Source organism: Musca autumnalis, unplaced genomic scaffold, assembly GCF_047663935.1.
Source record: "Musca autumnalis isolate F117 unplaced genomic scaffold, ASM4766393v1 scaffold_3, whole genome shotgun sequence".
NCBI classification, from domain to species: Eukaryota; Metazoa; Arthropoda; class Insecta; order Diptera; family Muscidae; genus Musca; species Musca autumnalis.
The window spans coordinates 250,297,162-250,313,284 of record NW_027411866.1 but is presented as its reverse complement, the minus strand read 5'-3'; the positions used below and the strand labels follow the sequence as shown (position 1 = coordinate 250,313,284).

Sequence of the window (16,123 nt, the reverse complement as noted above, 5' to 3'; positions counted from 1 at the left end):
ATTACTATTATTCTGAACCTTTTCCAGCAACTCTTTGTATTTTTCCGACTGGAAATACGGCGAATTCAAGTCTATAAACACTCCTTGTTCATTATCCAACACACAGAGGCCATCAACATCTGACAAACTGTCGGAGCTGATACGGGAGAGCGTATCAGGAACTACATTCTGCGTGCCCTTACGATGCTCAATCTTGAAGCGAAACCCCTGAAGCTTTAAAGCCCATCTTGCCAGCCTTGTACTTAAGTCGCTTTGGGACATGAGCCATTTTAACGAAGCATGATCCGTTATCACCGTGAACTCATGCCCCTCGACATAAGCTCGAAATTTTTTAATGCTTAGCATTGCTGCCAAACATTCTTGTTCGGTGACACTGTAATTGCGTTGGGCTTGGTTGAGTTTCTTAGACATAAATGCTATCGGAAACTCATCACCCTCCGCATTTTTTTGCACCAACACAGCTCCTATCCCTGTTTTGCTAGCATCACAGTGAATATAAAATGGCTGTGAAAAATCGGAACTATGCAAAACAGGAGCTGAGCATAAGATGGACTTTAAAGTATCAAAGGCTTTTTGGGCTTCATCATTCCACGAAAATCTTCGATTAGCTTTTGTCAAATCTGTTAAAGGGGCAGAAAGAGCAGCGTAGTTCCTAATAAACTTCCTGTACCAACCCGACATTCCCAGAAAGCGACGGATCTGTTTCACAGATCTGGGTATTGGAAAGTCAACTATGGCCGCAACCTTATCCGGGTCAGTTTGGATGACACCATTTCCTACAACATGCCCAAGATAACGAACTTCCTTGACGCAAAATTTACTTTTTTCGACATTTATGGTTAACCCAGCCAGACGCAAACACTTAGCAACTTCTGACAGCACTTCAATATGGCGCTCAAAGGTGGCAGATACCACGAGAAGGTCATCCAGGTAGACAAACACTTCGGTCCTGAGAGCCGCTGGTATCACCCGGTCCATAAGCCGGCACATGGTCTGCGGGGCATTGCAGAGACCAAAGGGCATGACCTTGAAATGATACAACGGTCTCCCAGGCACCGTGAATGCTGTCTTACCTTTCGATGACTCCTCAAGTGGTATCTGCCAAAAGGCATCCTTGAGGTCAATGCTGCTAATATATTCGGCCTTGGGAAGGCGACTAAGTATCCCATCAATATGGGGGAGCGGATAGGCATCACCAATTGTCAAGGAATTGAGTTTTCTGCTATCAAGGCAGAGACGGTTTTTACCTGGTTTTCTGTGTAATACCACAGGGGATGACCAGGCACTCGCAGATTCCTCTATAACCCCCATCGCGATCATCCTGTCAAGCTCGTCGTAGATTAGTTTTTCTATGGCCGGCGAAACAGGAAAGTGCCTCTGTTTCACTGGCCTGGCATCCCCAGTGTCAATAATATGGCATAGAATATTCGTTTTGCCCAAGCCTTCCTTGGCAAAAGAGGGAAATAAGCTAATGACTCTTTGCATGTCGGTCATCTGTCGAGGTGAGAGAGGTTTATCTCCAAGAACTTCACTAATACTATTATATGGATAAATATGGTCTACGATAGGCAACAGGGAACAAGGGAGTAGGTCGAAAAGACGCCAAAAGTCTATGCCCAATATCAGGTTCTGAGACAAACTTGGCACAACAAAGATTCGAATGCTGGAGCTTCTTCCACGAAAAGAAATCTCAGTTTGTATATAACCAACGACTCGCTGCGATTTCCCATCGGCAGTTCTGACAGTCGTATTCAATGATGCATAAGGTTCGTTTGATGACAAAAAATCGGTAGCTGCTTGGGCCCCTAGGCAAGTAACCGAGGCTCCTGTGTCCAGTAGGCCATGTATAGTTTTCCCCAGCAACTCGACTTCCGCGTAAGGACGTATATCACCTCTCCTATCGAGAACAGATACCGAAAAACATTTCTTTATTGATTTTACATTGCGCCAAAAATCCTTAATTCTCCGACTTGACCTGCTAGGCTTATGGTGTTCTCCAAAGATTCTATCCCTTACTCTGTAGTAATTTTGCAGACGCTCATGAAAGGGTATGAGCGGACATGGGCCGCTTCTTTGTAAAGAATCAGGTTTAGACAGTATTTTAAGCTTTTCAACAGCATTCTCGTTTCCTAACTTAGCTGCGTTCTGTTGCATCTTATCATTTTCAGGTAAATTGAAGTCACGTCCAGATTCAATGCAGTTATCATCATGCGGGGTAGTATGAGAGGTGTGATTTATTTCATTTCCGGGTTGTGACTCCCTGTGGAATTCACTGCACCCTTTGGTGCGGTCGCTGTGAAGTTTTTTGAACCTCCACTGCATTTGCGACAATTGGGCTTATATGTTTGGGGAGCCCCACACCCATAGCAGAAGACGGATCTTTCTGCCAGACAATCTTGGTATCTATGTCCCACTTTGTGACAATTCCAACACGTCAGACTTATCTCAGAAACGTCATCATCAGGTGTCAGCATTTCAGGGGGTTGCCCTGTCTCCATCCCAATCTCCGATAAGCGTTTTTGCCAATTTCCCATTCTATTAGTGGATACACCATGCTTTCGGTGAACATCCAGCATAAAGAACTCTCTGCGCCGACATACCTCACGGAGCTGACCAATAGAGGTAATGGTCATATTCAAGATCTCGTGCTGTATGTCAGGCAAGAGGTTTCTTCTCAGAATCTCCACCAAAGTGGCTTCATTTAAGGGCTGATCGAGCCTATCCACGAGATCTATAACAGACTCATAAAATGAATCAAAGGACTCGTTCGGCTTTTGACGACGATCTCGGATCATTTCCCTGTAGTCGACATCGGTTCGAGAGTCCTTGTACTGGCGTTTCAACGCAAGACATAATTCAGGCCAGGTGACATTGTTGACGGTTTTGTGAAAACGCCAAAACCAGTCATTTGCTTTGCCCTCAAAGAGTGCAGAAGCGTTACCACATAATATTTCAAAATTGCCGTTTAATGTTTGGTTAGTTAAAGCTTCGACCCTGTATATGAAAGCATCCACCGGTAAACAGTTAGATCCTCCACTAAACTTTAACTTCCAATTAAACATGATTTGACTCACTTTGTCAGGTCTAAAAAGTAAATCATTTACAGTGGAAGGGGCATTCGAATGAGACCGATTTCCTAAGTTCCTACTTGTGGACGAGCTATTGTGATTCGCACCAGCATTCCCAGAAGAAGGTGGTAACCCAAGCAATTGCTCAAGAGTCCTTTGTTCTACATCTGGTAGAGTCTGCATTACAGGTACTCTATTCATGTTAGGCGACGACGAAAGAGGATTAGGATTAGGATTCGAGTTCAAACGAGACAAATTCGACCTTAAACTCTCTTCAACTAACATTGAAATCTGACCAGTCAAATTGCACAAAAATTGAGATTGCTGCTTAGCTAACGTTCTTGTCAACACATCTTCTATGCTATTCAAATTAACATTTGACATCGCCGAGGTCGCTTCAGATGTCATATTTCCAGCTTGAGGACGACTCTCTTCAGAAGATTGTTGATTTTCCGTTGATGAATTGGACTCAGTTGTCCTGTTCGAATCAAAAGTTTTCGCTTTTGATGACGATCTTGTTGTCATAGGTGAAGTAGGCTTCTTCTTCGATTGCTGTGACGTAGATGCAGAATTATCTTTCAAAATCCTAGTGTTACAAACAGGGCAATTCGTATTAGTTCTGACATAATTGGAAATGCAGACTCTATGAAATAAATGTCTGCAGATAGACTCAGTCATGCTAGATTTATCCACAATATTTCCTTTACAAACTCCACAAATAGTTTCGTTTCCTTCAGCCGCTAATGCAGCAGGTATGTTTTCGTCGCTTCTAGTCAGTGGCATCTTGACTAAGGACAAGAAATATGACAACGACTACAATTATTTCAAAGTAAATCTGTCGAAACGCTGAACAATTTCAACTCTAATAACAGGACGGATTCACAACAACGACAAAATCTATAATATCTTTACAAAACTTCTGAAATAATTTCCAAATTCGAAATAAATGCGTGTGTATGTTTGACTATTAAAGGTAACCAAAGATTAGTAGGGGTTAAAAAAAGCTTTAAAGAAAAAAATGTGTTCCCAGAAATGCGAAAAAGTATAGTAAAGAAAGTCAATTTAGACTGGAAGTAAACATCCACTACAACATTTACATTTTCCAAATCGTAAAAAATAGAAAAAATGTCAATAAATTCCCTTATGAGGTCAATTATAGAACTGTAGTTCCGAAAAACTGATTTCCATCAATAAAGAAAATTAAAAACAAGTTCTCAAGAAGTTAATAAGGAAGAAGGATAACCGTATCTGGTTACATTCATCGGTACTACGACTTATATGAATTGTAAGTTCCAAGGATACTAAGTTTTCCCCACATATGAAAGACGAAAGAATTCAGTACAGAAGGAAATAAAGAAAGAAATTGGAACCAAGTGATGTAACACAATATACATTATATTAGGCTATTTTGCTATTTGAAATAGACCACAGATGATTTCAACTCACTCGGGCCCCACGTTGGGCGCCAAAAATTATTTATGTAGCATGCAACAAAAGATTTTTTTTTTCCTTACGAGGTCATGAATGAGCCTCGTACAACTCCTAGCACAGAACAAAGTGGCGGTGGCATGCTCATATACTCGGCCTTATAGCTCGTCGGTGGGATTGGGATCTTACCACAGTCTGTGGGAGATTTGCTACAGTAAACATTTTAATAGATTGTTAAAGCATGCATTTGTTTTTAGATGAGAAGATGGAAGCATTTTTAATTCTCTAAAGCTTGATTTGCGTTGTGCTGATGAAGCTGCACAAACGACTGCCCACCCAACCATGTTACCGGGTGCCCACTGTACATTCCAAGGTAACCCATATTCCGTACCCCCTTACACCAACCCTTGGTCCCTTGTTAAGTCAAACAAAAGTAGAGATTCAGTTCATTTTTGATTTAATGACTAAATTACAAAAAAATAACATTTTTTTAACCTCATACGGTAAATATGGTGATTGTTCAAGACGAAGCAGATTTTGAATTATAATAAGCCAATCTAAAAATAATCATCTTCCTAATTTTAGACATAATACAAAAATATATATAAAGCTAGGATTAACTAATATTCAATTGAAGAATATGTGTGTACGTTTCAGCACAGAATCTAAAGGTGACTGTAAAACTGTAACAGCTGGTGCTTAAGCTAGGTCAATGACCTGGTAAAATATATTAACAAATTGGAACAAAAAATAAATGGTGGAGAAGCACAAAAAGACTAGACAAAATAAGTTCCAAAGGGAGAACAAAAAAAAACAACTATGTTTAGAGATTATGGGCGACCCAATTCTCAGAGCAAATTTGATAATAACACTAGGTATAACAGTTTCTGTTCGAATGCGCTCTGGACTATGGCAATGATTTTCAAACTGTTGCCATCAACAGCATACCGCAGGTTGGTAATGCCTATAAAAATACAATGGCAGCATTCAAAAAGAAAATGTCAGCCTTCTTTCCGGGAAAAGGATAATGCAAATATTTTCAACTTAACCAAAAAAAATAATTTAAGTTTTTTTATATATATGTAGTTTGAACAAAATTAATAATTATTTTGGGGAACAATCAATCTCTCTCATAGAATAACGGTACTAGATTAGTGTCGGTAAAAGAAACCAAGTCTTTCCAAATAATTTGAGACCAAAACAAAGGAGAAGTAAATTGATTGTCCCGCAATAAAAAATGAGTATTAAGAGAACAATATTAACTTACGTTATTCGGGCTCCCTCGATGAAAGGCCTTTCATTGGTAGATGCCTGGTGAATATAATGATGACGCTTTTTGAGGTTAGCTTGATATACGCACAAAAAATATACTTCAAGGCATATAATGTTTGAACTCTTAATATTTTCTGGACAATTCTTACTTTTGTTCAAATACCACAATCGATTCTGCTTGTATATTTGCATTTGAATTATCGGAATTTATAGTATCGCTTGCTCTCTTCCTCTTCTTTCACTAAATGGAAGTTCTTTCGTACACACACACTACCTTAACTAGCCAGAAATTATAAAATAACAATTTAGCAATGATGAACTGTTGAGGATATTAATTTTTTCCCAGTAAAAATACGCCAGGTTTTTATCTTCCACTGCGGACACTTGACACTGCAAATTAAATCTGCTCCTTCAGAACACAACTTTAAGGGTGTTTTCCCGGTATGAATCGAGCTCCACGAAATTAGAATTACAAGTTGGGCGACCACACAGAAAACCACGACTGTACTGAATCATGCAGAATTATCTTGGCTGCGAGAACTCACTATCCAACTTGTTATTAGTGTTGCGAAGGGTATTGACTGATCTAATGACAAAACTGGAAATTATTACAATGAGAAATATACATTTGAGAGAGTCCAATTTACGATATTCACCTTGTCGACACAAAACCAATCCAAACAGTGACCAAATAGGGTACATCAATGCTCATGCACATAACACAAAAGTATGCACATACAGAGGTTATCAAAAGAATTTGCAACAATCAAACTATGTGTAATTTGTAATTTCAATTTGATCAGAATTTAGCACATCAAGATGAGTATGCACTCCAGCGAAACGGCGGTCAAGTTGGCAGAAGCAAAACAAAAGAATTCAGCTTGGGAATCACTAGAAAATTATACTTTCTTTATAACATGTATATTCCCATGTATTTCAAACTCCACTTACACGTTTATCAATTAAGCTTGTTCATATGAAAAGGTGAAGCTCATTAATTTCAAATAAAATCAATTATTATCTCGGTTTGTCAACAACAAAGCTTCAAACAGATGAACATTTATTCGAAAATTCAATGAACACAATGCACAAGACTTTCACTGTTAAATGACCAAGCAAAAATGAGGAAGATGGCCTCCTGACACCCTCTATTCCTATCCTCGGAAATATTCCAATGGCATAAAAATCAATATTCAATAAATAAGAGCACGAAATACAACGATCTCCAAAATGTCTACCAAAGAAAGAAACAAAACTATAACCAAGAACAATTAGGCTCAATTATCTATTTCCAACCAAATTCAGCTATCTAAAGCATATCTTATGGATGACTTTGGTAACATAAACTGCATTACCATCAAATGTCTATGTATGCGTTGAAGCGAAAACGAACACAATTAAGGAAACGGAAATACATCACAAGCGCCTCTACACCATTGCCAAAAAATTCTTTTGAAATTAATTTGTTTTTATTTTTATATGCTGTCGTTTACAAAATCGGTCACGATTCTTTCCTCGTATTTCAACGTCATACGTAATACCAATTTGTCGTGATACGCCAAACGTAATACCGATTTGTCGTATCAAAAAAAAAAAATGTTGTATTTAAACCATGAAATTCGTTTTGGGAATTACAAATGTATTTCTTTCGATTTTTTTAGGATATAAAATGCTACAAAAGACAAAAAATTTCGTTGTATACAATTTTTCATCATATAAAAATGTATCTTACGCCTACGTCTACGCCTACGACAACGTCTACGTCACTTGAACGTCTACGACTACGCCAACCGTAATAAGGGTGATTATAGTTCTTTGTTATACCCTACACCACTATGTGGGGAGGGTATTATAAGTTGGTTTTGCCCAAAAAGTTTGTAACGCATCGAAATAATGGTCGTAGACCCATACTTATATATACCAAAATGAATGTATCGACGAGCTGAGTCGATCTGGCTATGTGTGTCCGTCCGTCTGTCCATCTAAACCTTGTAATCACGCTACAGGTCGCAATTTTGATCGGATCGTAACGAAATTTTGGGTGTTGATGAGGGTCCCGGAGGAGAAGAAGCCTATTGATTTTGGTGATGGTCGGATAATATTCAGGGGTCGGAATACGCAAAAAACTTATGTGGATAAAAAGACAACGTTTTTTTCCAAAGCTAATATCTCAGCTTCTTTATGGGGTATACCAAAAGCAAGACCAGACAATTAAAGTAGAAAATATCACCTTTCTAAAGGTAGAGTTACATTAGGCAAATATTTGCTCCAGCGAACGGCATTGTGCGTTTACTGAGATCAAGTGGGTGTTAGTAATACATTGAATTTATGCTCACTTGTTCTCAGTAAGCGCACAATGCCGGTCGCTGGAGCAAATATTTGCCTAGTGTGACCTTACCTTAATGATGTAAAGTAGGTGATCAAACAAAGAAGATATTACAATAGTCGCAAATAAAACCCAAATTTTCATTCTTGCGATTTTAATTATAATGACGAATATCACAGCTTTGGTTGGGGACTTTTCAAAAGCAAAGCCTGACTATGAAAGTAGAAGATCCCATCTTTACAATGATGCAAACTAGGTCGGCGTAGGTGACCGAATAACGGAGATATTGCAATAGTCGGTAATACATGAAAGTAGAAAATATCACATTTTTAACGATGTAAAGTAGGTTTTCGTAGGTGGTCAAACAACGAAGATATCGCAATAGTCGGAAATAAAACCCAACTTTTCATTTATTCAATTTTAATTATAATGACAAATAACACAGCTTTTGTTGGGGACTTTCCAAAAACAAAGCCGTGCTATGAAAGTAGAAAATTCTGTCTTTACAATGATGCAAAGTAGGTTAGCGTAGAAGGCCAAATAACGCAGATATCAGAATAGTCGGTAATACATCCAATTTTCCACTTTTAAGGAAATCACGCTACAGATCGTAATTTTGATCGGATCGTCACCAAATTTTGGGTGTTGATGGGGGTCCCTGAGTGGAAGAAGCCTATTGATTTTGGTGATGGTCGGATAATATTTAGGGGTCGGAATTATTTTGATTAAAAGTCATTGTTTTTTTCCAAACCGAATATATCAGCTTCTATAGGGGATATACCAAAAGCAAAACCTGACAATGGAAGTAGAAAATATCACCTTTTTAGCGATGTAAAGTAGGTTTTCGTAGGTGGTTAAACAACGAAGATATCGCAATAGCCGCTAATAAAACACAACTTTTAATTTTTGCCATTTTAATAATAATGACGAATATCACAGCATTGGTTGGGGACCTTCCAAAAGCAAAGTCCGACTATGAAAGTAGAAAATCCCACCTTTACAATGATGTAAAGCATGTTGGCGTATATGGCCAAATACCGGAGATATCGCAATAGTCGGTAATACATCCTATTTTTTAATTGTTTGTAATCACGCTACACGTCGTAATTTTGATTGGATCGTCACGAAATCTTGGGTGTTAATGGGGGTCCCACAGAGGAAAAAACCTATTGTTTTTGGTAATGGTCGGATATTATTCAGGGGTCGGAATGTGATGGTTGGCGTACATCCCACTTTTCCATTTTTTTATTTGAGTTATTCTGACGATGCACTTAAATGCGTTTCAATAAAAATGACCTGTATTAATGAAGACATTCAGAGCAAAGGCGCTAAGCTATTCCAATTTTAATATTTTGAGTTTTACCGTTCAAAAGTTTATGCACAGGGGAAGTGGTGTAGGGTATCACATAGTCGGCCCCGACCCGACTATAGCCTTCGCTCACTTGTTTTTCACATATAATTTGTTGTTGTTTTGATTGTTTATCCCAGGGGAAGGCATTGTGACTCACAAGAGAGCCCATGTGCTCTAAGTGAGCGTAAATTTGTTATCGCTCACAGCCTGTGTAGATGCTAACACGCTGTGAACAACAACAAATTTACGCTCATTGAGAGCACAAGAGAGACCCAAAAATGTTCTCTGCCTCCGCATCGCTTTTGTTTTTTGGATGTTAATACGCAGCCAGCGTGACCGCTGGAAAATTTCAAAAAGTGTCACAAAAAGTATCATTTCTAAAAAAAAGTGGCACACGTCTTTCGAAAAAGTGGCACAAAAAGTATCACACTTTTTTATTATTAAAATCTGAAAACAACATAAAAACATAACCCCCATTATTATTGTTATATATTGTTCTACAATGCTTTATTTACTTTATTACACTTATTCGGAACCGACTTTAATTACTAAGCACGCAGCTTGTCTCTAGTTAGTACGCAGCACTTCTTTAACCGATCTGTTCAGTTTAACGATTAAAACACAACTCAACTCGTCATTGCCAGTTCCCCTGTATTTATACCCCAAAGTCTCCTTGGTCTAGAATTATCCAGAAAGTCTGGCAACACCTCGAATCTGTGCAACGAACACACAGACGCACATTCGCACTAAGCGAACAACCATACTCACATACATACATGGGGGGAATACAGGCGGACGACAAGCACAGTAATGACGTAATTACAACAACAAACAAATGCAAGAAATACAAGAAGTAGGAACTAAACGATAATTACATGATTATGGCAAAACAAAACAAAAGCACATTAATGAAAGGTAAAGTAACATCTAGAATAATGAAGATAATTCTACATGATAGTTGTTGTTGCTTAAATAAAGTAACTGCGTAATAAAACTTTACGTTACAATTCAAATTTTGAAATTAACGGAAATTAAACTAAATTAACTTAAACCTATCAGTTACATTCGTAACAATATAAACATGGCCTAAGTCTTCTTTGGTTATAGTTTGGATTTTACGTACAGATTTATAGCGTTCCGTAATAATTAAAGTCAAAAGTGATCATTAAATTTCAAGGAGGGTCTTCTTGGCATTAACTTTTAATGTGAAAACTATATCTTAAAGCCCTCCAAATTGATTTATTTTGCGATTCCAAATCCATCCAATAGTTAAAGAAAACATGTAATAATGGCCCTAAGAGAAACAATTCGTGTACATATAAGTAATCTTATAGGACAGATAACAAGTTGTTTATTCTTACAAGTTTACTTTAAAAATAAGTGTCAGATAACTTAAAAGGAACTTCGTGTTCTTTTTAAAAGTGAAAGTAAGTAAGTACACCAAACCCAAGGAAAATTTGACAGCAAATTCAATTCAACCCATCAATAGTGGAATTCTGTAACTCATTTTTGAATTACCGCCAAAATTAAAACATAAAATTGTGAATGAAAAGTATCAATAAAGGTTGACAACACTGTCGTTATCGGTAGGAATTAGTGACAATTTTATTTTGGTTGTTAGCTTATCCAAAAATTTCTTTAATTACCGAAATTGTAAACATTTTAATTCCACTTCAGCTTTCAGTAAACTTAAAGTACCTAAATGGTTTTTTTTTTTGGCTTGATATTGCCAAATTTTCACATAATATTATTTGCTCTGTTCCTTAACGTACAAGAATCTTGAAGTTTTACCATTTTTTACTCGAAAAAGCGTTCCCTTATTTCAGATACCATACAATTCATATGAGAGTAGTTCAAAACTTTTGCTACTTTTACCATTTTTTAAGGTAAAGGGACAAATCAAATATTAGATGGAGGATGTAGTAACAAATCTCTGGTAAGTCGAACTTTATTCCTTACTAGTCTTAAAGTAAGGGATAACAAGAATTGACTATAAAGATACGGTATAAATGTCCTAAATGCATTATCCGTAGAAGTTCTCACAAAACTCTTCTACGGAAAGTTATGACAGTCTAATGTAGATAGGATGGCATTGCAAATATCTTCACTTTATAAGAAAAAAGAGTCTTGAGTGTTGCCGTTATGCGGATCAAACTGTCTGACTACCAAACATTTTCGTTCATTCTTAGTCCCAATTTACATTAGGCGAGTTTACTTGTGGCAATTGTCAGTTTGTAGGTGAGAGAGGGTGCTGAGAGGCAAAGGGTTACCATATGCCTCACCTCTCTCTCCTTCAAAATGACAATTGCCGCAAGTAACCTCGCCCAATGTAAATTGGGACTTACAGAAGCAAATATCGCCTAAAAACAACCTAATAGGAAAACATGTTACATCAACAACCTAATCCAAAATCGTGTAGTTGGACGATTTTTCTGCTTTCTTTGTGGTTTTAGTAGAGAGTTTACATTACAATGTATTTAATTTAAAAATAGTGGCACAAGGTATGAAAAAGTGGCACTAAATTTGAAAAAGTGGCACATTTGGTATCAGAATAAAAAAGTGTCACAGAAGTATCAACGCCGAAAAAAAGTGTCAAAATTGATACTTTAGTGGCACAACGGTCACGCTGTACGCAGCCCACTATTTTTTGCAAGTGATACCAATTGGTTTATTTTGTTTTGCATGCCGTTTGAATGTTCGAAAACTTCTTTTACAGCTTCGTGAAGATAATAAATCTATAAGAGAGATGTCAAATGTAGTAAAAATCAGCAAACCGACTGTCCGCGATATTATTAAACGGTTTGGCAAAGAAAATGGGATGGCAAAGAAAATAGGATACAAAATAAAGACAGAACGGGACAAGGAAAGAAGCTTACGCCACAAGACGAGAATTTTATTCGCCGATTAGTTGAAAAGTACCCCTTTATTTCAGCAGAGAATCAAAAATATAGTGAAAACTTAAAGAAATAAAGAAATTTACGAAGCTATTTGAGGAACACATAGAAGCTCTGATTTACATGGTAGATTTGTCGTGAAAAAACTCTACATATCTGAAAGGAATAGGAAAAAAAAACCTGTGGAATTTGCTAAGCAACATTTAAATAATCCTCATGATTTTTGGGATAGTGTAAAGCTGAAAACACATCCAACGTTTGGGTAAAGTTTTGTGTCGTTTTGACCGTTTTTACACTGTTCGGCATGATGCCGAAAAAAATTCAAATTCATTTGAAATATATGCCGGCAAACATATCAACGCTGGACTTTGGTGTCGGCGTAGCCCTGTTGTTGTTTTTTTCTCAACGCCCAACACAAAACTTTACTCAAACGTTGGATGTATTTTCTGCTTAAGTGAATCTTTATGAGTTTTAAATTCATTTTTATACCCTCCATCTAATGGAGGGTATAATTAAATGTGTCATTCCGTTTGTAACACATCGAAATATTCGTCGGAGACCCTATAAAGTATATAATATATATTGATCAGCATAAAATTCTATGTCGATTTAACCATGTCCGTCCGTCTGTCTGTTGAAATCAAGATACAGCTCGCAATTTTTAAGATAGAGAGTCAATATTTGGTACAGAAGTTTTTATTACTTGCAGGATGGTTGTTATTGATATATCGGTCCACGTTTTGATATAGCCCCCATAGAACGGTACCGCCCGATCTTCGGTATTTTTAAGGTTTTAGCTTCATTATACTACCAAAATGGCTGAAATTTAGTACGTGGTCTTCTTTAGGGGTATAAAACTTTCCCCCATAATTTTGTCGGTATCGGTCCACGCCTTCATATAGCCCCCATAGAACGGTACCTCCCGATTTTCGGTAATTTGAAGGTTTTAGCTTCACTATCACACCGAAGTGGCTCAAATTTGGAACTTAGTCTACGTTGGTGGTATAAAACTTTCCCCCAGAAATTTGTCGGTATCGGTCCATGCCTTCATATAGCCACCATAGAACGGCACCTCAAGATTTTCGGTATTTTGAACGTTGTTGGTTGGTAGACTTCGCTGGGGGTACTCAAACTTCCCCTTTAAATTTGTTCGTATAGGTCCACGCCCTCATATAGCCCCCATGGAAAGGTACCTCCCGATTTTCCATATTTTGATGGTTGTTACTTCAATATTCCACCAAAATGGCTGAAATTTCGTATTTAGTCTTCAATGTGATATAAAACTGTTTGCCAGAAATTTGTCTGTACAGGCCCACGCTTTCATATTGCCCCATTTCCGACTAAAATTCGTCGGTATAGGTCCACGTTTCGATATAGCCACCTTAGAACGGTACCTCCCGATTTTCGTGAAACTAAAGATTGTGACGTCAATATCCTACCGAAATGGCTGAAATTCGTTATTTAGTCTTCCAAGAGTTATAAAAAATTCCAGAAGAGTATTATCAGTATAGGACCACGTCTTCCTATACCCCATAGAAGCGTATTGCTTGATTTTCGGTATTTTTTAAGTTTTAGCCACATTCTCTTACCGAAATATAGGAAATTTGGTATTTAGTCTTCTTTGAGTCTAAAAACTTTCCGTCAGAAATTTTTCGGTATAGATCGACGTTTTGAAATAGCCCCAATAGAACGGTGCCTCACATTGTTTTACCGAAATTGCTGAAATTTAGTATTAACCCCCTCTTTTTGTAAAAAAAATGTATTCTTCTCACACGAACTGTCAAATTTTGTAAATCGATTTACTCGCCTTAGCGCAAATGTAGAGCGCTGATTTTTAAATGAGGAATTCTTAACCATATATGGAACTCATCTACGAAAAATTAAGCCTGTATGTCATCTGTGGGCTGAGCTATGGATGCCTAAATTATTACGAATATAGACGAACGAACAAAAATAAGTTACAAAAACAGGGGGTAAGTCTTCTTCATACACGAAAGGAAACTAATTATTCCATTTTACTTCAATACAACTTGTGGTGGAGGGTATAACAAGTTCGGCCTGGCCGAACTTAACGCCGTTCTTACTTGCTTTTTAACTAAATTTATTCATTCTTAAGGTACTTTTCACAGACGAAAGTAAGTTTAACCCGCAGGGTACAGACGGGCGCAGGTTTGTATGGCGACAACCGAACCAAGCGTACTTGCCAAAAAATTACCATACTTACTCTAAAGCATGGTGGTGGTTCCGTCATGGTTTGGAGGTGAGTATCTTCGAAGGGCATGGGAAACTTAAATTTTGTGGAGGGTATAATGGACCGTTTTCAATATGTTGGCATTTTAAAGCTAAATATAAAACAGTCCTGTTCCAAATTTGGGATGGAAGATAATTTTTTATTTTACCAAGATGACGATCCCAAGCACAAATCGGAGGCCGATCTTGGTTAACATATAACTGTCCCCATGTACTAGATACCGTGTAACTGCCGCGTAATTGGCCTTTTAGTTCCTTTTTGTTGTCAACTGGCTGTTAATGTCTTTAATTACTGGTCGAAGGCTTGCTATTTTAAAAATATTTGAGCGCGTAGTCGAGATTGCATCTGTCTACAACATAGCCGACCAAGAAGAGCGAGCGCTTAAATTGTTTATGTGTGGGTAAAATTACACTGACAGAACAGAACAGGGTGATGATTTTCATATTGAGTATGAAATGAAAAACACAGGAAAAAAGTTGTCACGGCGTGTTAGCGTTCGAATCGTCGGCTTTCCTTTTTCATTTGCATTATAGATCATAAAAAAGCTTGATTAATAAATTAAAAAAAAATTAATACTAAAAGTGATCTTCGCCTAAAAAGGCAAAAATTTCAAATAGAAAAAATATATTGTTGGCGCGTTCGCTTTATATGACTAAAATTAAAAATAATATACAGTGAATCACAGTTAAAAGTATCCACTTCAGTTTCTTTTATTAAAACTGTGATTGCTAATACTATGTTTACATTTACGAAATCCACTCGATTTCATCTGTCAATTCTTTTGTGTCTACGTCAAATGAAAACTCATCTGAAATCGATTGGATTTCATTTGACATTTGAGCAATGGAATTGACAGTTGAAATCGAGTGGATTTCGTAAATGTAAACTTAGTATAAGAGTTAATTTATGATAGCGAGTACGTTCTTTTTTATATTTTTACATTAGTGTCTTACCTTAAATATAATAAAATAAAATTAATGAAATTCGGGTAAATTTAGATAAAAAATAAAAACATCGATTTTTACCTCACAGTGAAAATTATCCACTCTAAAAGTTTTAAGAAGCAAAAAGGATTTCTTAGGGTTTTAGCACTTGGTATGACATCCTTTGTTATCCTTTATAGCTTTTAGCCTTTTTGGCTAATACATTTTCAAATTCTTCCCTCCACATATTTGCTGTACAACTGCAAAATCTTTTCAGTGTACCCAAAAAAAAAAAAAAAAAACAAATAAAGCGGCATCAACCTGCTTCCATGACATTTAGTACAAGACTGAAGTAAAAAAATCAAAACATTTGCTCTCTTACTTTGCGTTCGGGTCGCGTGTGTGTGATTTGCCGAAAAACTTCGTAACCATATCAATACCAACGAACGGGTTTGGTCTACAAGTGTTGTCGTTTTTACACCTGAATATTAGTGATAGTGATATTTTGGTTTTCAGTTTTGTTTGAAAAGTGGATGAAACGGAATTCGCGACTAGTTTATTAAATTGACCTAATATTTGTACGTTGGTGGTGTTAAAAGTTAAAAATTAA

At 37.1% G+C, this 16,123-nt stretch overlaps 1 long non-coding RNA gene across 2 annotated transcripts; it reads right to left on the bottom strand.

Annotated features, from left to right (window-relative positions):
• Positions 1–4,936: 4,936 nt before the first annotated feature.
• On the bottom strand, positions 4,937–7,092 carry LOC141399301 (uncharacterized). 2 transcript variants are annotated; one of them, XR_012411808.1, is made up of 4 exons: positions 6,720–7,090; positions 6,425–6,659; positions 5,764–6,366; positions 4,937–5,460 (listed from the first exon to the last, which is right to left on the bottom strand). It is a non-coding gene; the product is annotated as an uncharacterized lncRNA (long non-coding RNA). The 2 variants fall into 2 exon arrangements; XR_012411807.1 differs by having other exon boundaries at positions 4,937–6,366; positions 6,720–7,092.
• Positions 7,093–16,123: the final 9,031 nt, after the last annotated feature.